Source organism: Scyliorhinus torazame, unplaced genomic scaffold (assembly GCF_047496885.1).
Source record: "Scyliorhinus torazame isolate Kashiwa2021f unplaced genomic scaffold, sScyTor2.1 scaffold_246, whole genome shotgun sequence".
Classification (NCBI taxonomy): Eukaryota; Metazoa; Chordata; class Chondrichthyes; order Carcharhiniformes; family Scyliorhinidae; genus Scyliorhinus; species Scyliorhinus torazame.
In genome coordinates this window covers 220,001-237,500 of record NW_027307973.1, presented here as the reverse complement: position 1 = coordinate 237,500, position 17,500 = coordinate 220,001, and the positions used below count along the sequence as shown (strand labels likewise).

Genomic DNA, 17,500 nt, shown 5'->3' with positions numbered 1-17,500 from the left:
GGAGGAGAAGTAGAAGTAGAAGTAGAAAAAGAGAGAGAAAAAATTGAAAACAACCGGAAAGAAGAAGTGGCGAGGGTGCTAGGGTGGCCAGCTTGAATAGGCGAGAAGACGGTGCTGCAGATGCCTACGGCCATACTAGTCTGAAAACGCCCGATCTCGTCTGATCTCGGAAGCTAAGCAGACTCAGGCCTGGTTAGTACTTGGATGGGAGACAGCCTGGGAATACCAGGTGCAGTAGGCTTTTGCGGCCAGCAGAGACTGCTCACGCCAAGCACTCTCCACACCAGAGGCAGGCCAACCTTTTGCTGCTCTCTGCGTCCTCGCCATTCCTCCCAACACTTGCCTGCGGGCTCAACTCAGGCAGGCGGCTTGGTCGGGCCATTCAGCTGCTGCAGCTTTGCCGGACCTTTGCAACGCAGCACGGTTGGTTGCCTTGGCGTGCTGCACTTTGATGGGCCCGCCAGCTGGCCCGTGTGGCCGCAAGCCAGTGTGTCGGCAGGACGTTCTCCTAGCCTGAAGGCGCCGCATGAATGCAAGTTGTGGCATTGGGGCTGGTGTGGAAAGCGAAGGAAGAGAGAGCTGGCTTGCATTGCCTGCCTGACCCTTGTGCTGGCTGTGCTGAGAGAAGTGCGCAGCGTTGCAATGTGGAAAGGCAGCAGCGTGCAGGCGGCAGGCTGGTGTGAGGTGGGCGGGGCTTGCAGTTTTCCTTGGGGAGGTGGAGAAGAAAAAAGAGAGCTAGGTGGGGACGGCATGAAGGGGAGCGAGTATCAGGCATATAGGCTAGAATTAGCAGGAGAAGGAGAGAAAGAGGAGGAGAAGTAGAAGTAGAAGTAGAAAAAGAGAGAGAAAAAATTGAAAACAACCGGAAAGAAGAAGTGGCGAGGGTGCTAGGGTGGCCAGCTTGAATAGGCGAGAAGACGGTGTTGCAGATGCCTACGGCCATACTAGTCTGAAAACGCCCGATCTCGTCTGATCTCGGAAGCTAAGCAGACTCAGGCCTGGTTAGTACTTGGATGGGAGACCGCCTGGGAATACCAGGTGCAGTAGGCTTTTGCGGCCAGCAGTGACTGCTCACGCCAAGCACTCTCCACACCAGAGGCAGGCCAACCTTTTGCTGCTCTCTGCGTCCTCGCCATTCCTCCCAACACTTGCCTGCGGGCTCAACTCAGGCAGGCGGCTTGGTCGGGCCATTCAGCTGCTGCAGCTTTGCCGGGCCTTTGCAACGCAGCACGGTTGTGTGCCTTGGCGTGCTGCACTTTGATGGGCACGCCAGCTGGCCCGTGTGACCGCAAGCCAGTGTGTCGGCAGGACGTTCTCTCTCCTAGCCTGAAGGCGCCGCATGAATGCAAGTTGTGGCATTGGGGCTGGTGTGGAAAGCGAAGGAAGAGAGAGCTGGCTTGCATTGCCTGCCTGACCCTTGTGCTGGCTGTGCTGAGAGAAGTGCGCAGCGTTGCAATGTGGAAAGGCAGCAGCGTGCAGGCGGCAGGCTGGTGTGAGGTGGGCGGGGCTTGCAGTTTTCCTTGGGGAGGTGGAGAAGAAAAAAGAGAGCTAGGTGGGGACGGCATGAAGGGGAGCGAGTATCAGGCATATAGGCTAGAATTAGCAGGAGAAGGAGAGAAAGAGGAGGAGAAGTAGAAGTAGAAGTAGAAAAAGAGAGAGAAAAAATTGAAAACAATCGGAACGAAGAAGTGGCGAGGGTGCTAGGGTGGCCAGCTTGAATAGGCGAGAAGACGGTGCTGCAGATGCCTACGGCCATACTAGTCTGAAAACGCCCGATCTCGTCTGATCTCGGAAGCTAAGCAGACTCAGGCCTGGTTAGTACTTGGATGGGAGACCGCCTGGGAATACCAGGTGCAGTAGGCTTTTGCGGCCAGCAGAGACTGCTCACGCCAAGCACTCTCCACACCAGAGGCAGGCCAACCTTTTGCTGCTCTCTGCGTCCTCGCCATTCCTCCCAACACTTGCCTGCGGGCTCAACTCAGGCAGGCGGCTTGGTCGGGCCATTCAGCTGCTGCAGCTTTGCCGGGCCTTTGCAACGCAGCACGGTTGTGTGCCTTGGCGTGCTGCACTTTGATGGGCACGCCAGCTGGCCCGTGTGGCCGCAAGCCAGTGTGTCGGCAGGACGTTCTCTCTCCTAGCCTGAAGGCGCCGCATGAATGCAAGTTGTGGCATTGGGGCTGGTGTGGAAAGCGAAGGAAGAGAGAGCTGGCTTGCATTGCCTGCCTGACCCTTGTGCTGGCTGTGCTGAGAGAAGTGCGCAGCGTTGCAATGTGGAAAGGCAGCAGCGTGCAGGCGGCAGGCTGGTGTGAGATGGGCGGGGCTTGCAGTTTTCCTTGGGGAGGTGGAGAAGAAAAAAGAGAGCTAGGTGGGGACGGCATGAAGGGGAGCGCGTATCAGGCATATAGGCTAGAATTAGCAGGTGAAGGAGAGAAAGAGGAGGAGAAGTAGAAGTAGAAGTAGAAAAAGAGAGAGAAAAAATTGAAAACAACCGGAAAGAAGAAGTGGCGAGGGTGCTAGCGTGGCCAGCTTGAATAGGTGAGAAGACGGTGCTGCAGATGCCTATGGCCATACTAGTCTGAAAAGGCCTGATCTCGTCTGATCTCGGAAGCTAAGCAGACTCAGGCCTGGTTAGTACTTGGATGGGAGACCGCCTGGGAATACCAGGTGCAGTAGGCTTTTGCGGCCAGCAGAGACTGCTCACGCCAAGCACTCTCCACACCAGAGGCAGGCCAACCTTTTGCTGCTCTCTGCGTCCTCGCCATTCCTCCCAACACTTGCCTGCGGGCTCAACTCAGGCAGGCGGCTTGGTCGGGCCATTCAGCTGCTGCAGCTTTGCCGGGCCTTTGCAACGCAGCACGGTTAGTTGCCTTGGCGTGCTGCACTTTGATGGGCCCGCCAGCTGGCCCGTGTGGCCGCAAGCCAGTGTGTCGGCAGGACGTTCTCCTAGCCTGAAGGCGCCGCATGAATGCAAGTTGTGGCATTGGGGCTGGTGTGGAAAGCGAAGGAAGAGAGAGCTGGCTTGCATTGCCTGCCTGACCCTTGTGCTGGCTGTGCTGAGAGAAGTGCGCAGCGTTGCAATGTGGAAAGGCAGCAGCGTGCAGGCGGCAGGCTGGTGTGAGGTGGGCGGGGCTTGCAGTTTTCCTTGGGGAGGTGGAGAAGAAAAAAGAGAGCTAGGTGGGGACGGCATGAAGGGGAGCGAGTATCAGGCATATAGGCTAGAATTAGCAGGAGAAGGAGAGAAAGAGGAGGAGAAGTAGAAGTAGAAGTAGAAAAAGAGAGAGAAAAAATTGAAAACAACCGGAAAGAAGAAGTGGCGAGGGTGCTAGGGTGGCCAGCTTGAATAGGCGAGAAGACGGTGTTGCAGATGCCTACGGCCATACTAGTCTGAAAACGCCCGATCTCGTCTGATCTCGGAAGCTAAGCAGACTCAGGCCTGGTTAGTACTTGGATGGGAGACCGCCTGGGAATACCAGGTGCAGTAGGCTTTTGCGGCCAGCAGTGACTGCTCACGCCAAGCACTCTCCACACCAGAGGCAGGCCAACCTTTTGCTGCTCTCTGCGTCCTCGCCATTCCTCCCAACACTTGCCTGCGGGCTCAACTCAGGCAGGCGGCTTGGTCGGGCCATTCAGCTGCTGCAGCTTTGCCGGGCCTTTGCAACGCAGCACGGTTGTGTGCCTTGGCGTGCTGCACTTTGATGGGCACGCCAGCTGGCCCGTGTGGCCGCAAGCCAGTGTGTCGGCAGGACGTTCTCTCTCCTAGCCTGAAGGCGCCGCATGAATGCAAGTTGTGGCATTGGGGCTGGTGTGGAAAGCGAAGGAAGAGAGAGCTGGCTTGCATTGCCTGCCTGACCCTTGTGCTGGCTGTGCTGAGAGAAGTGCGCAGCGTTGCAATGTGGAAAGGCAGCAGCGTGCAGGCGGCAGGCTGGTGTGAGGTGGGCGGGGCTTGCAGTTTTCCTTGGGGAGGTGGAGAAGAAAAAAGAGAGCTAGGTGGGGACGGCATGAAGGGGAGCGAGTATCAGGCATATAGGCTAGAATTAGCAGGAGAAGGAGAGAAAGAGGAGGAGAAGTAGAAGTAGAAGTAGAAAAAGAGAGAGAAAAAATTGAAAACAATCGGAACGAAGAAGTGGCGAGGGTGCTAGGGTGGCCAGCTTGAATAGGCGAGAAGACGGTGCTGCAGATGCCTACGGCCATACTAGTCTGAAAACGCCCGATCTCGTCTGATCTCGGAAGCTAAGCAGACTCAGGCCTGGTTAGTACTTGGATGGGAGACCGCCTGGGAATACCAGGTGCAGTAGGCTTTTGCGGCCAGCAGAGACTGCTCACGCCAAGCACTCTCCACACCAGAGGCAGGCCAACCTTTTGCTGCTCTCTGCGTCCTCGCCATTCCTCCCAACACTTGCCTGCGGGCTCAACTCAGGCAGGCGGCTTGGTCGGGCCATTCAGCTGCTGCAGCTTTGCCGGGCCTTTGCAACGCAGCACGGTTGTGTGCCTTGGCGTGCTGCACTTTGATGGGCACGCCAGCTGGCCCGTGTGGCCGCAAGCCAGTGTGTCGGCAGGACGTTCTCTCTCCTAGCCTGAAGGCGCCGCATGAATGCAAGTTGTGGCATTGGGGCTGGTGTGGAAAGCGAAGGAAGAGAGAGCTGGCTTGCATTGCCTGCCTGACCCTTGTGCTGGCTGTGCTGAGAGAAGTGCGCAGCGTTGCAATGTGGAAAGGCAGCAGCGTGCAGGCGGCAGGCTGGTGTGAGATGGGCGGGGCTTGCAGTTTTCCTTGGGGAGGTGGAGAAGAAAAAAGAGAGCTAGGTGGGGACGGCATGAAGGGGAGCGCGTATCAGGCATATAGGCTAGAATTAGCAGGTGAAGGAGAGAAAGAGGAGGAGAAGTAGAAGTAGAAGTAGAAAAAGAGAGAGAAAAAATTGAAAACAACCGGAAAGAAGAAGTGGCGAGGGTGCTAGCGTGGCCAGCTTGAATAGGTGAGAAGACGGTGCTGCAGATGCCTATGGCCATACTAGTCTGAAAAGGCCTGATCTCGTCTGATCTCGGAAGCTAAGCAGACTCAGGCCTGGTTAGTACTTGGATGGGAGACCGCCTGGGAATACCAGGTGCAGTAGGCTTTTGCGGCCAGCAGAGACTGCTCACGCCAAGCACTCTCCACACCAGAGGCAGGCCAACCTTTTGCTGCTCTCTGCGTCCTCGCCATTCCTCCCAACACTTGCCTGCGGGCTCAACTCAGGCAGGCGGCTTGGTCGGGCCATTCAGCTGCTGCAGCTTTGCCGGGCCTTTGCAACGCAGCACGGTTAGTTGCCTTGGCGTGCTGCACTTTGATGGGCCCGCCAGCTGGCCCGTGTGGCCGCAAGCCAGTGTGTCGGCAGGACGTTCTCCTAGCCTGAAGGCGCCGCATGAATGCAAGTTGTGGCATTGGGGCTGGTGTGGAAAGCGAAGGAAGAGAGAGCTGGCTTGCATTGCCTGCCTGACCCTTGTGCTGGCTGTGCTGAGAGAAGTGCGCAGCGTTGCAATGTGGAAAGGCAGCAGCGTGCAGGCGGCAGGCTGGTGTGAGGTGGGCGGGGCTTGCAGTTTTCCTTGGGGAGGTGGAGAAGAAAAAAGAGAGCTAGGTGGGGACGGCATGAAGGGGAGCGAGTATCAGGCATATAGGCTAGAATTAGCAGGAGAAGGAGAGAAAGAGGAGGAGAAGTAGAAGTAGAAGTAGAAAAAGAGAGAGAAAAAATTGAAAACAACCGGAAAGAAGAAGTGGCGAGGGTGCTAGGGTGGCCAACTTGAATAGGCGAGAAGACGGTGCTGCAGATGCCTACGGCCATACTAGTCTGAAAACGCCCGATCTCGTCTGATCTCGGAAGCTAAGCAGACTCAGGCCTGGTTAGTACTTGGATGGGAGACCGCCTGGGAATACCAGGTGCAGTAGGCTTTTGCGGCCAGCAGAGACTGCTCACGCCAAGCACTCTCCACACCAGAGGCAGGCCAACCTTTTGCTGCTCTCTGCGTCCTCGCCATTCCTCCCAACACTACGGGCAGCACGGTAGCCTTGCGGATAGCACAATTGCTTCACAGCTCCAGGGTCCCAGGTTCAATTCCGGCTTGGGTCACTGTCTGTGCGGAGTCTGCACATCCTCCCCGTGTGTGCGTGGGTTTCCTCCGGGTGCTCCGGTTTCCTCCCACAGTCCAAAGATGTGCAGGTTAGGTGGATTGGCCGTGATAAATTGCCCTTAGTGTCCAAAATTGCCCTTAGTGTTGGGTGGGGTTACTGGGTTATGGGGATAGGGTGGCGGTGTTGACCTTGGGTAGGGTGCTCTTTCCAAGAGCCGGTGCAGACTCGATGGGCCGAATGGCCTCCTTCTGCACTGTAAATTCTATGAAGTGACTTGCCTGCGGGCTCAACTCAGGCAGGCGGCTTGGTCGGGCCATTCAGCTGCTGCAGCTTTGCCGGGCCTTTGCAACGCAGCACGGTTGTGTGCCTTGGCGTGCTGCACTTTGATGGGCACGCCAGCTGGCCCGTGTGGCCGCAAGCCAGTGTGTCGGCAGGACGTTCTCTCTCCTAGCCTGAAGGCGCCGCATGAATGCAAGTTGTGGCATTGGGGCTGGTGTGGAAAGCGAAGGAAGAGAGAGCTGGCTTGCATTGCCTGCCTGACCCTTGTGCTGGCTGTGCTGAGAGAAGTGCGCAGCGTTGCAATGTGGAAAGGCAGCAGCGTGCAGGCGGCAGGCTGGTGTGAGGTAGGCGGGGCTTGCAGTTTTCCTTGAGGAGGTGGAGAAGAAAAAAGAGAGCTCGGTGGGGATGGCATTAAGGGGAGCGAGTATCAGGCATATAGGCTAGAATTAGCAGGAGAAGGAGAGAAAGAGGAGGAGAAGTAGAAGTAGAAGTAGAAAAAGAGAGAGAAAAAATTGAAAACAACCGGAAAGAAGAAGTGGCGAGGGTGCTAGGGTGGCCAGCTTGAATAGGCGAGAAGACGGTGCTGCAGATGCCTACGGCCATACTAGTCTGAAAACGCCCGATCTCGTCTGATCTCGGAAGCTAAGCAGACTCAGGCCTGGTTAGTACTTGGATGGGAGACCGCCTGGGAATACCAGGTGCAGTAGGCTTTTGCGGCCAGCAGAGACTGCTCACGCCAAGCACTCTCCACACCAGAGGCAGGCCAACCTTTTGCTGCTCTCTGCGTCCTCGCCATTCCTCCCAACACTAGCCTGCGGGCTCAACTCAGGCAGGCGGCTTGGTCGGGCCATTCAGCTGCTGCAGCTTTGCCGGGCCTTTGCAACGCAGCACGGTTGTGTGCCTTGGCGTGCTGCACTTTGATGGGCACGCCAGCTGGCCCGTGTGGCCGCAAGCCAGTGTGTCGGCAGGACGTTCTCTCTCCTAGCCTGAAGGCGCCGCATGAATGCAAGTTGTGGCATTGGGGCTGGTGTGGAAAGCGAAGGAAGAGAGAGCTGGCTTGCATTGCCTGCCTGACCCTTGTGCTGGCTGTGCTGAGAGAAGTGCGCAGCGTTGCAATGTGGAAAGGCAGCAGCGTGCAGGCGGCAGGCTGGTGTGAGATGGGCGGGGCTTGCAGTTTTCCTTGGGGAGGTGGAGAAGAAAAAAGAGAGCTAGGTGGGGACGGCATGAAGGGGAGCGCGTATCAGGCATATAGGCTAGAATTAGCAGGTGAAGGAGAGAAAGAGGAGGAGAAGTAGAAGTAGAAGTAGAAAAAGAGAGAGAAAAAATTGAAAACAACCGGAAAGAAGAAGTGGCGAGGGTGCTAGCGTGGCCAGCTTGAATAGGTGAGAAGACGGTGCTGCAGATGCCTATGGCCATACTAGTCTGAAAAGGCCTGATCTCGTCTGATCTCGGAAGCTAAGCAGACTCAGGCCTGGTTAGTACTTGGATGGGAGACCGCCTGGGAATACCAGGTGCAGTAGGCTTTTGCGGCCAGCAGAGACTGCTCACGCCAAGCACTCTCCACACCAGAGGCAGGCCAACCTTTTGCTGCTCTCTGCGTCCTCGCCATTCCTCCCAACACTTGCCTGCGGGCTCAACTCAGGCAGGCGGCTTGGTCGGGCCATTCAGCTGCTGCAGCTTTGCCGGGCCTTTGCAACGCAGCACGGTTAGTTGCCTTGGCGTGCTGCACTTTGATGGGCCCGCCAGCTGGCCCGTGTGGCCGCAAGCCAGTGTGTCGGCAGGACGTTCTCCTAGCCTGAAGGCGCCGCATGAATGCAAGTTGTGGCATTGGGGCTGGTGTGGAAAGCGAAGGAAGAGAGAGCTGGCTTGCATTGCCTGCCTGACCCTTGTGCTGGCTGTGCTGAGAGAAGTGCGCAGCGTTGCAATGTGGAAAGGCAGCAGCGTGCAGGCGGCAGGCTGGTGTGAGGTGGGCGGGGCTTGCAGTTTTCCTTGGGGAGGTGGAGAAGAAAAAAGAGAGCTAGGTGGGGACGGCATGAAGGGGAGCGAGTATCAGGCATATAGGCTAGAATTAGCAGGAGAAGGAGAGAAAGAGGAGGAGAAGTAGAAGTAGAAGTAGAAAAAGAGAGAGAAAAAATTGAAAACAACCGGAAAGAAGAAGTGGCGAGGGTGCTAGGGTGGCCAACTTGAATAGGCGAGAAGACGGTGCTGCAGATGCCTACGGCCATACTAGTCTGAAAACGCCCGATCTCGTCTGATCTCGGAAGCTAAGCAGACTCAGGCCTGGTTAGTACTTGGATGGGAGACCGCCTGGGAATACCAGGTGCAGTAGGCTTTTGCGGCCAGCAGAGACTGCTCACGCCAAGCACTCTCCACACCAGAGGCAGGCCAACCTTTTGCTGCTCTCTGCGTCCTTGCCATTCCTCCCAACACTACGGGCAGCACGGTAGCCTTGCGGATAGCACAATTGCTTCACAGCTCCAGGGTCCCAGGTTCAATTCCGGCTTGGGTCACTGTCTGTGCGGAGTCTGCACATCCTCCCCGTGTGTGCGTGGGTTTCCTCCGGGTGCTCCGGTTTCCTCCCACAGTCCAAAGATGTGCAGGTTAGGTGGATTGGCCGTGATAAATTGCCCTTAGTGTCCAAAATTGCCCTTAGTGTTGGGTGGGGTTACTGGGTTATGGGGATAGGGTGGCGGTGTTGACCTTGGGTAGGGTGCTCTTTCCAAGAGCCGGTGCAGACTCGATGGGCCGAATGGCCTCCTTCTGCACTGTAAATTCTATGAAGTGACTTGCCTGCGGGCTCAACTCAGGCAGGCGGCTTGGTCGGGCCATTCAGCTGCTGCAGCTTTGCCGGGCCTTTGCAACGCAGCACGGTTGTGTGCCTTGGCGTGCTGCACTTTGATGGGCACGCCAGCTGGCCCGTGTGGCCGCAAGCCAGTGTGTCGGCAGGACGTTCTGTCTCCTAGCCTGAAGGCGCCGCATGAATGCAAGTTGTGGCATTGGGGCTGGTGTGGAAAGCGAAGGAAGAGAGAGCTGGCTTGCATTGCCTGCCTGACCCTTGTGCTGGCTGTGCTGAGAGAAGTGCGCAGCGTTGCAATGTGGAAAGGCAGCAGCGTGCAGGCGGCAGGCTGGTGTGAGGTAGGCGGGGCTTGCAGTTTTCCTTGAGGAGGTGGAGAAGAAAAAAGAGAGCTCGGTGGGGATGGCATTAAGGGGAGCGAGTATCAGGCATATAGGCTAGAATTAGCAGGAGAAGGAGAGAAAGAGGAGGAGAAGTAGAAGTAGAAGTAGAAAAAGAGAGAGAAAAAATTGAAAACAACCGGAAAGAAGAAGTGGCGAGGGTGCTAGGGTGGCCAGCTTGAATAGGCGAGAAGACGGTGCTGCAGATGCCTACGGCCATACTAGTCTGAAAACGCCCGATCTCGTCTGATCTCGGAAGCTAAGCAGACTCAGGCCTGGTTAGTACTTGGATGGGAGACCGCCTGGGAATACCAGGTGCAGTAGGCTTTTGCGGCCAGCAGAGACTGCTCACGCCAAGCACTCTCCACACCAGAGGCAGGCCAACCTTTTGCTGCTCTCTGCGTCCTCGCCATTCCTCCCAACACTAGCCTGCGGGCTCAACTCAGGCAGGCGGCTTGGTCGGGCCATTCAGCTGCTGCAGCTTTGCCGGGCCTTTGCAACGCAGCACGGTTGTGTGCCTTGGCGTGCTGCACTTTGATGGGCACGCCAGCTGGCCCGTGTGGCCGCAAGCCAGTGTGTCGGCAGGACGTTCTCTCTCCTAGCCTGAAGGCGCCGCATGAATGCAAGTTGTGGCATTGGGGCTGGTGTGGAAAGCGAAGGAAGAGAGAGCTGGCTTGCATTGCCTGCCTGACCCTTGTGCTGGCTGGGCTGAGAGAAGTGCGCAGCGTTGCAATGTGGAAAGGCAGCAGCGTGCAGGCGGCAGGCTGGTGTGAGATGGGCGGGGCTTGCAGTTTTCCTTGGGGAGGTGGAGAAGAAAAAATAGAGCTAGGTGGGGACGGCATGAAGGGGAGCGCGTATCAGGCATATAGGCTAGAATTAGCAGGTGAAGGAGAGAAAGAGGAGGAGAAGTAGAAGTAGAAGTAGAAAAAGAGAGAGAAAAAATTGAAAACAACCGGAAAGAAGAAGTGGCGAGGGTGCTAGCGTGGCCAGCTTGAATAGGTGAGAAGACTGTGCTGCCGATGCCTATGGCCATACTAGTCTGAAAAGGCCTGATCTCGTCTGATCTCGGAAGCTAAGCAGACTCAGGCCTGGTTAGTACTTGGATGGGAGACCGCCTGGGAATACCAGGTGCAGTAGGCTTTTGCGGCCAGCAGAGACTGCTCACGCCAAGCACTCTCCACACCAGAGGCAGGCCAACCTTTTGCTGCTCTCTGCGTCCTCGCCATTCCTCCCAACACTTGCCTGCGGGCTCAACTCAGGCAGGCGGCTTGGTCGGGCCATTCAGCTGCTGCAGCTTTGCCGGGCCTTTGCAACGCAGCACGGTTAGTTGCCTTGGCGTGCTGCACTTTGATGGGCCCGCCAGCTGGCCCGTGTGGCCGCAAGCCAGTGTGTCGGCAGGACGTTCTCCTAGCCTGAAGGCGCCGCATGAATGCAAGTTGTGGCATTGGGGCTGGTGTGGAAAGCGAAGGAAGAGAGAGCTGGCTTGCATTGCCTGCCTGACCCTTGTGCTGGCTGTGCTGAGAGAAGTGCGCAGCGTTGCAATGTGGAAAGGCAGCAGCGTGCAGGCGGCAGGCTGGTGTGAGGTGGGCGGGGCTTGCAGTTTTCCTTGGGGAGGTGGAGAAGAAAAAAGAGAGCTAGGTGGGGACGGCATGAAGGGGAGCGAGTATCAGGCATATAGGCTAGAATTAGCAGGAGAAGGAGAGAAAGAGGAGGAGAAGTAGAAGTAGAAGTAGAAAAAGAGAGAGAAAAAATTGAAAACAACCGGAAAGAAGAAGTGGCGAGGGTGCTAGGGTGGCCAACTTGAATAGGCGAGAAGACGGTGCTGCAGATGCCTACGGCCATACTAGTCTGAAAACGCCCGATCTCGTCTGATCTCGGAAGCTAAGCAGACTCAGGCCTGGTTAGTACTTGGATGGGAGACCGCCTGGGAATACCAGGTGCAGTAGGCTTTTGCGGCCAGCAGAGACTGCTCACGCCAAGCACTCTCCACACCAGAGGCAGGCCAACCTTTTGCTGCTCTCTGCGTCCTCGCCATTCCTCCCAACACTAGCCTGCGGGCTCAACTCAGGCAGGCGGCTTGGTCGGGCCATTCAGCTGCTGCAGCTTTGCCGGGCCTTTGCAACGCAGCACGGTTGTGTGCCTTGGCGTGCTGCACTTTGATGGGCACGCCAGCTGGCCCGTGTGGCCGCAAGCCAGTGTGTCGGCAGGACGTTCTCTCTCCTAGCCTGAAGGCGCCGCATGAATGCAAGTTGTGGCATTGGGGCTGGTGTGGAAAGCGAAGGAAGAGAGAGCTGGCTTGCATTGCCTGCCTGACCCTTGTGCTGGCTGTGCTGAGAGAAGTGCGCAGCGTTGCAATGTGGAAAGGCAGCAGCGTGCAGGCGGCAGGCTGGTGTGAGGTGGGCGGGGCTTGCAGTTTTCCTTGGGGAGGTGGAGAAGAAAAAAGAGAGCTAGGTGGGGACGGCATGAAGGGGAGCGAGTATCAGGCATATAGGCTAGAATTAGCAGGAGAAGGAGAGAAAGAGGAGGAGAAGTAGAAGTAGAAGTAGAAAAAGAGAGAGAAAAAATTGAAAACAACCGGAAAGAAGAAGTGGCGAGGGTGCTAGGGTGGCCAACTTGAATAGGCGAGAAGACGGTGCTGCAGATGCCTACGGCCATACTAGTCTGAAAACGCCCGATCTCGTCTGATCTCGGAAGCTAAGCAGACTCAGGCCTGGTTAGTACTTGGATGGGAGACCGCCTGGGAATACCAGGTGCAGTAGGCTTTTGCGGCCAGCAGAGACTGCTCACGCCAAGCACTCTCCACACCAGAGGCAGGCCAACCTTTTGCTGCTCTCTGCGTCCTCGCCATTCCTCCCAACACTACGGGCAGCACGGTAGCCTTGCGGATAGCACAATTGCTTCACAGCTCCAGGGTCCCAGGTTCAATTCCGGCTTGGGTCACTGTCTGTGCGGAGTCTGCACATCCTCCCCGTGTGTGCGTGGGTTTCCTCCGGGTGCTCCGGTTTCCTCCCACAGTCCAAAGATGTGCAGGTTAGGTGGATTGGCCGTGATAAATTGCCCTTAGTGTCCAAAATTGCCCTTAGTGTTGGGTGGGGTTACTGGGTTATGGGGATAGGGTGGCGGTGTTGACCTTGGGTAGGGTGCTCTTTCCAAGAGCCGGTGCAGACTCGATGGGCCGAATGGCCTCCTTCTGCACTGTAAATTCTATGAAGTGACTTGCCTGCGGGCTCAACTCAGGCAGGCGGCTTGGTCGGGCCATTCAGCTGCTGCAGCTTTGCCGGGCCTTTGCAACGCAGCACGGTTGTGTGCCTTGGCGTGCTGCACTTTGATGGGCACGCCAGCTGGCCCGTGTGGCCGCAAGCCAGTGTGTCGGCAGGACGTTCTCTCTCCTAGCCTGAAGGCGCCGCATGAATGCAAGTTGTGGCATTGGGGCTGGTGTGGAAAGCGAAGGAAGAGAGAGCTGGCTTGCATTGCCTGCCTGACCCTTGTGCTGGCTGTGCTGAGAGAAGTGCGCAGCGTTGCAATGTGGAAAGGCAGCAGCGTGCAGGCGGCAGGCTGGTGTGAGGTAGGCGGGGCTTGCAGTTTTCCTTGAGGAGGTGGAGAAGAAAAAAGAGAGCTCGGTGGGGATGGCATTAAGGGGAGCGAGTATCAGGCATATAGGCTAGAATTAGCAGGAGAAGGAGAGAAAGAGGAGGAGAAGTAGAAGTAGAAGTAGAAAAAGAGAGAGAAAAAATTGAAAACAACCGGAAAGAAGAAGTGGCGAGGGTGCTAGGGTGGCCAGCTTGAATAGGCGAGAAGACGGTGCTGCAGATGCCTACGGCCATACTAGTCTGAAAACGCCCGATCTCGTCTGATCTCGGAAGCTAAGCAGACTCAGGCCTGGTTAGTACTTGGATGGGAGACCGCCTGGGAATACCAGGTGCAGTAGGCTTTTGCGGCCAGCAGAGACTGCTCACGCCAAGCACTCTCCTCACCAGAGGCAGGCCAACCTTTTGCTGCTCTCTGCGTCCTCGCCATTCCTCCCAACACTAGCCTGCGGGCTCAACTCAGGCAGGCGGCTTGGTCGGGCCATTCAGCTGCTGCAGCTTTGCCGGGCCTTTGCAACGCAGCACGGTTGTGTGCCTTGGCGTGCTGCACTTTGATGGGCCCGCCAGCTGGCCCGTGTGGCCGCAAGCCAGTGTGTCGGCAGGACGTTCTCTCTCCTAGCCTGAAGGCGCCGCATGAATGCAAGTTGTGGCATTGGGGCTGGTGTGGAAAGCGAAGGAAGAGAGAGCTGGCTTGCATTGCCTGCCTGACCCTTGTGCTGGCTGGGCTGAGAGAAGTGCGCAGCGTTGCAATGTGGAAAGGCAGCAGCGTGCAGGCGGCAGGCTGGTGTGAGATGGGCGGGGCTTGCAGTTTTCCTTGGGGAGGTGGAGAAGAAAAAATAGAGCTAGGTGGGGACGGCATGAAGGGGAGCGCGTATCAGGCATATAGGCTAGAATTAGCAGGTGAAGGAGAGAAAGAGGAGGAGAAGTAGAAGTAGAAGTAGAAAAAGAGAGAGAAAAAATTGAAAACAACCGGAAAGAAGAAGTGGCGAGGGTGCTAGCGTGGCCAGCTTGAATAGGTGAGAAGACTGTGCTGCCGATGCCTATGGCCATACTAGTCTGAAAAGGCCTGATCTCGTCTGATCTCGGAAGCTAAGCAGACTCAGGCCTGGTTAGTACTTGGATGGGAGACCGCCTGGGAATACCAGGTGCAGTAGGCTTTTGCGGCCAGCAGAGACTGCTCACGCCAAGCACTCTCCACACCAGAGGCAGGCCAACCTTTTGCTGCTCTCTGCGTCCTCGCCATTCCTCCCAACACTTGCCTGCGGGCTCAACTCAGGCAGGCGGCTTGGTCGGGCCATTCAGCTGCTGCAGCTTTGCCGGGCCTTTGCAACGCAGCACGGTTAGTTGCCTTGGCGTGCTGCACTTTGATGGGCCCGCCAGCTGGCCCGTGTGGCCGCAAGCCAGTGTGTCGGCAGGACGTTCTCCTAGCCTGAAGGCGCCGCATGAATGCAAGTTGTGGCATTGGGGCTGGTGTGGAAAGCGAAGGAAGAGAGAGCTGGCTTGCATTGCCTGCCTGACCCTTGTGCTGGCTGTGCTGAGAGAAGTGCGCAGCGTTGCAATGTGGAAAGGCAGCAGCGTGCAGGCGGCAGGCTGGTGTGAGGTGGGCGGGGCTTGCAGTTTTCCTTGGGGAGGTGGAGAAGAAAAAAGAGAGCTAGGTGGGGACGGCATGAAGGGGAGCGAGTATCAGGCATATAGGCTAGAATTAGCAGGAGAAGGAGAGAAAGAGGAGGAGAAGTAGAAGTAGAAGTAGAAAAAGAGAGAGAAAAAATTGAAAACAACCGGAAAGAAGAAGTGGCGAGGGTGCTAGGGTGGCCAACTTGAATAGGCGAGAAGACGGTGCTGCAGATGCCTACGGCCATACTAGTCTGAAAACGCCCGATCTCGTCTGATCTCGGAAGCTAAGCAGACTCAGGCCTGGTTAGTACTTGGATGGGAGACCGCCTGGGAATACCAGGTGCAGTAGGCTTTTGCGGCCAGCAGAGACTGCTCACGCCAAGCACTCTCCACACCAGAGGCAGGCCAACCTTTTGCTGCTCTCTGCGTCCTCGCCATTCCTCCCAACACTACGGGCAGCACGGTAGCCTTGCGGATAGCACAATTGCTTCACAGCTCCAGGGTCCCAGGTTCAATTCCGGCTTGGGTCACTGTCTGTGCGGAGTCTGCACATCCTCCCCGTGTGTGCGTGGGTTTCCTCCGGGTGCTCCGGTTTCCTCCCACAGTCCAAAGATGTGCAGGTTAGGTGGATTGGCCGTGATAAATTGCCCTTAGTGTCCAAAATTGCCCTTAGTGTTGGGTGGGGTTACTGGGTTATGGGGATAGGGTGGCGGTGTTGACCTTGGGTAGGGTGCTCTTTCCAAGAGCCGGTGCAGACTCGATGGGCCGAATGGCCTCCTTCTGCACTGTAAATTCTATGAAGTGACTTGCCTGCGGGCTCAACTCAGGCAGGCGGCTTGGTCGGGCCATTCAGCTGCTGCAGCTTTGCCGGGCCTTTGCAACGCAGCACGGTTGTGTGCCTTGGCGTGCTGCACTTTGATGGGCACGCCAGCTGGCCCGTGTGGCCGCAAGCCAGTGTGTCGGCAGGACGTTCTCTCTCCTAGCCTGAAGGCGCCGCATGAATGCAAGTTGTGGCATTGGGGCTGGTGTGGAAAGCGAAGGAAGAGAGAGCTGGCTTGCATTGCCTGCCTGACCCTTGTGCTGGCTGTGCTGAGAGAAGTGCGCAGCGTTGCAATGTGGAAAGGCAGCAGCGTGCAGGCGGCAGGCTGGTGTGAGGTAGGCGGGGCTTGCAGTTTTCCTTGAGGAGGTGGAGAAGAAAAAAGAGAGCTCGGTGGGGATGGCATTAAGGGGAGCGAGTATCAGGCATATAGGCTAGAATTAGCAGGAGAAGGAGAGAAAGAGGAGGAGAAGTAGAAGTAGAAGTAGAAAAAGAGAGAGAAAAAATTGAAAACAACCGGAAAGAAGAAGTGGCGAGGGTGCTAGGGTGGCCAGCTTGAATAGGCGAGAAGACGGTGCTGCAGATGCCTACGGCCATACTAGTCTGAAAACGCCCGATCTCGTCTGATCTCGGAAGCTAAGCAGACTCAGGCCTGGTTAGTACTTGGATGGGAGACCGCCTGGGAATACCAGGTGCAGTAGGCTTTTGCGGCCAGCAGAGACTGCTCACGCCAAGCACTCTCCACACCAGAGGCAGGCCAACCTTTTGCTGCTCTCTGCGTCCTCGCCATTCCTCCCAACACTAGCCTGCGGGCTCAACTCAGGCAGGCGGCTTGGTCGGGCCATTCAGCTGCTGCAGCTTTGCCGGGCCTTTGCAACGCAGCACGGTTGTGTGCCTTGGCGTGCTGCACTTTGATGGGCACGCCAGCTGGCCCGTGTGGCCGCAAGCCAGTGTGTCGGCAGGACGTTCTCTCTCCTAGCCTGAAGGCGCCGCATGAATGCAAGTTGTGGCATTGGGGCTGGTGTGGAAAGCGAAGGAAGAGAGAGCTGGCTTGCATTGCCTGCCTGACCCTTGTGCTGGCTGTGCTGAGAGAAGTGCGCAGCGTTGCAATGTGGAAAGGCAGCAGCGTGCAGGCGGCAGGCTGGTGTGAGGTGGGCGGGGCTTGCAGTTTTCCTTGGGGAGGTGGAGAAGAAAAAAGAGAGCTAGGTGGGGACGGCATGAAGGGGAGCGAGTATCAGGCATATAGGCTAGAATTAGCAGGAGAAGGAGAGAAAGAGGAGGAGAAGTAGAAGTAGAAGTAGAAAAAGAGAGAGAAAAAATTGAAAACAACCGGAAAGAAGAAGTGGCGAGGGTGCTAGGGTGGCCAACTTGAATAGGCGAGAAGACGGTGCTGCAGATGCCTACGGCCATACTAGTCTGAAAACGCCCGATCTCGTCTGATCTCGGAAACTAAGCAGACTCAGCCCTGGTTAGTACTTGGATGGGAGACCGCCTGGGAATACCAGGTGCAGTAGGCTTTTGCGGCCAGCAGAGACTGCTCACGCCAAGCACTCTCCACACCAGAGGCAGGCCAACCTTTTGCTGCTCTCTGCGTCCTCGCCATTCCTCCCAACACTTGCCTGCGGGCTCAACTCAGGCAGGCGGCTTGGTCGGGCCATTCAGCTGCTGCAGCTTTGCCGGGCCTTTGCAACGCAGCACGGTTGGGTGCCTTGGCGTGCTGCACTTTGATGGGCCCGCCAGCTGGCCCGTGTGGCCGCAAGCCAGTGTGTCGGCAGGACGTTCTCCTAGCCTGAAGGCGCCGCATGAATGCAAGTTGTGGCATTGGGGCTGGTGTGGAAAGCGAAGGAAGAGAGAGCTGGCTTGCATTGCCTGCCTGACCCTTGTGCTGGCTGTGCTGAGAGAAGTGCGCAGCGTTGCAATGTGGAAAGG

At 56.9% G+C, this 17,500-nt stretch overlaps 20 non-coding genes across 20 annotated transcripts; all 20 read left to right on the top strand.

Annotated features, from left to right (window-relative positions):
* The first annotated feature begins 122 nt into the window (after positions 1-122).
* Positions 123-241, top strand: LOC140406010 (5S ribosomal RNA). The gene has a single exon (XR_011938965.1). It is a non-coding gene; the product is annotated as a 5S ribosomal RNA (ribosomal RNA).
* Positions 242-931: 690 nt separating this feature from the next.
* On the top strand, positions 932-1,050 carry LOC140405896 (5S ribosomal RNA). The gene has a single exon (XR_011938855.1). It is a non-coding gene; the product is annotated as a 5S ribosomal RNA (ribosomal RNA).
* Positions 1,051-1,744: 694 nt separating this feature from the next.
* On the top strand, positions 1,745-1,863 carry LOC140405895 (5S ribosomal RNA). The gene has a single exon (XR_011938854.1). It is a non-coding gene; the product is annotated as a 5S ribosomal RNA (ribosomal RNA).
* Positions 1,864-2,557: 694 nt separating this feature from the next.
* On the top strand, positions 2,558-2,676 carry LOC140406043 (5S ribosomal RNA). Its single transcript, XR_011938996.1, has one exon. It is a non-coding gene; the product is annotated as a 5S ribosomal RNA (ribosomal RNA).
* A 690-nt stretch (positions 2,677-3,366) lies between these two features.
* On the top strand, positions 3,367-3,485 carry LOC140405893 (5S ribosomal RNA). Its single transcript, XR_011938853.1, has one exon. It is a non-coding gene; the product is annotated as a 5S ribosomal RNA (ribosomal RNA).
* A 694-nt stretch (positions 3,486-4,179) lies between these two features.
* LOC140405892 (5S ribosomal RNA) lies at positions 4,180-4,298 on the top strand. The gene has a single exon (XR_011938852.1). It is a non-coding gene; the product is annotated as a 5S ribosomal RNA (ribosomal RNA).
* A 694-nt stretch (positions 4,299-4,992) lies between these two features.
* LOC140406042 (5S ribosomal RNA) lies at positions 4,993-5,111 on the top strand. Its single transcript, XR_011938995.1, has one exon. It is a non-coding gene; the product is annotated as a 5S ribosomal RNA (ribosomal RNA).
* Positions 5,112-5,801: 690 nt separating this feature from the next.
* On the top strand, positions 5,802-5,920 carry LOC140405891 (5S ribosomal RNA). The gene has a single exon (XR_011938851.1). It is a non-coding gene; the product is annotated as a 5S ribosomal RNA (ribosomal RNA).
* A 1,050-nt stretch (positions 5,921-6,970) lies between these two features.
* Positions 6,971-7,089, top strand: LOC140405890 (5S ribosomal RNA). Its single transcript, XR_011938850.1, has one exon. It is a non-coding gene; the product is annotated as a 5S ribosomal RNA (ribosomal RNA).
* Positions 7,090-7,783: 694 nt separating this feature from the next.
* On the top strand, positions 7,784-7,902 carry LOC140406041 (5S ribosomal RNA). Its single transcript, XR_011938994.1, has one exon. It is a non-coding gene; the product is annotated as a 5S ribosomal RNA (ribosomal RNA).
* Positions 7,903-8,592: 690 nt separating this feature from the next.
* On the top strand, positions 8,593-8,711 carry LOC140405889 (5S ribosomal RNA). The gene has a single exon (XR_011938849.1). It is a non-coding gene; the product is annotated as a 5S ribosomal RNA (ribosomal RNA).
* A 1,050-nt stretch (positions 8,712-9,761) lies between these two features.
* Positions 9,762-9,880, top strand: LOC140405887 (5S ribosomal RNA). Its single transcript, XR_011938847.1, has one exon. It is a non-coding gene; the product is annotated as a 5S ribosomal RNA (ribosomal RNA).
* A 694-nt stretch (positions 9,881-10,574) lies between these two features.
* Positions 10,575-10,693, top strand: LOC140406038 (5S ribosomal RNA). Its single transcript, XR_011938992.1, has one exon. It is a non-coding gene; the product is annotated as a 5S ribosomal RNA (ribosomal RNA).
* Positions 10,694-11,383: 690 nt separating this feature from the next.
* LOC140405886 (5S ribosomal RNA) lies at positions 11,384-11,502 on the top strand. Its single transcript, XR_011938846.1, has one exon. It is a non-coding gene; the product is annotated as a 5S ribosomal RNA (ribosomal RNA).
* Positions 11,503-12,196: 694 nt separating this feature from the next.
* Positions 12,197-12,315, top strand: LOC140405885 (5S ribosomal RNA). The gene has a single exon (XR_011938845.1). It is a non-coding gene; the product is annotated as a 5S ribosomal RNA (ribosomal RNA).
* A 1,050-nt stretch (positions 12,316-13,365) lies between these two features.
* Positions 13,366-13,484, top strand: LOC140405884 (5S ribosomal RNA). The gene has a single exon (XR_011938844.1). It is a non-coding gene; the product is annotated as a 5S ribosomal RNA (ribosomal RNA).
* Positions 13,485-14,178: 694 nt separating this feature from the next.
* On the top strand, positions 14,179-14,297 carry LOC140406037 (5S ribosomal RNA). Its single transcript, XR_011938991.1, has one exon. It is a non-coding gene; the product is annotated as a 5S ribosomal RNA (ribosomal RNA).
* A 690-nt stretch (positions 14,298-14,987) lies between these two features.
* On the top strand, positions 14,988-15,106 carry LOC140405883 (5S ribosomal RNA). Its single transcript, XR_011938843.1, has one exon. It is a non-coding gene; the product is annotated as a 5S ribosomal RNA (ribosomal RNA).
* A 1,050-nt stretch (positions 15,107-16,156) lies between these two features.
* LOC140405882 (5S ribosomal RNA) lies at positions 16,157-16,275 on the top strand. Its single transcript, XR_011938842.1, has one exon. It is a non-coding gene; the product is annotated as a 5S ribosomal RNA (ribosomal RNA).
* Positions 16,276-16,969: 694 nt separating this feature from the next.
* Positions 16,970-17,088, top strand: LOC140406031 (5S ribosomal RNA). Its single transcript, XR_011938985.1, has one exon. It is a non-coding gene; the product is annotated as a 5S ribosomal RNA (ribosomal RNA).
* The last annotated feature ends 412 nt before the right edge of the window (positions 17,089-17,500 follow it).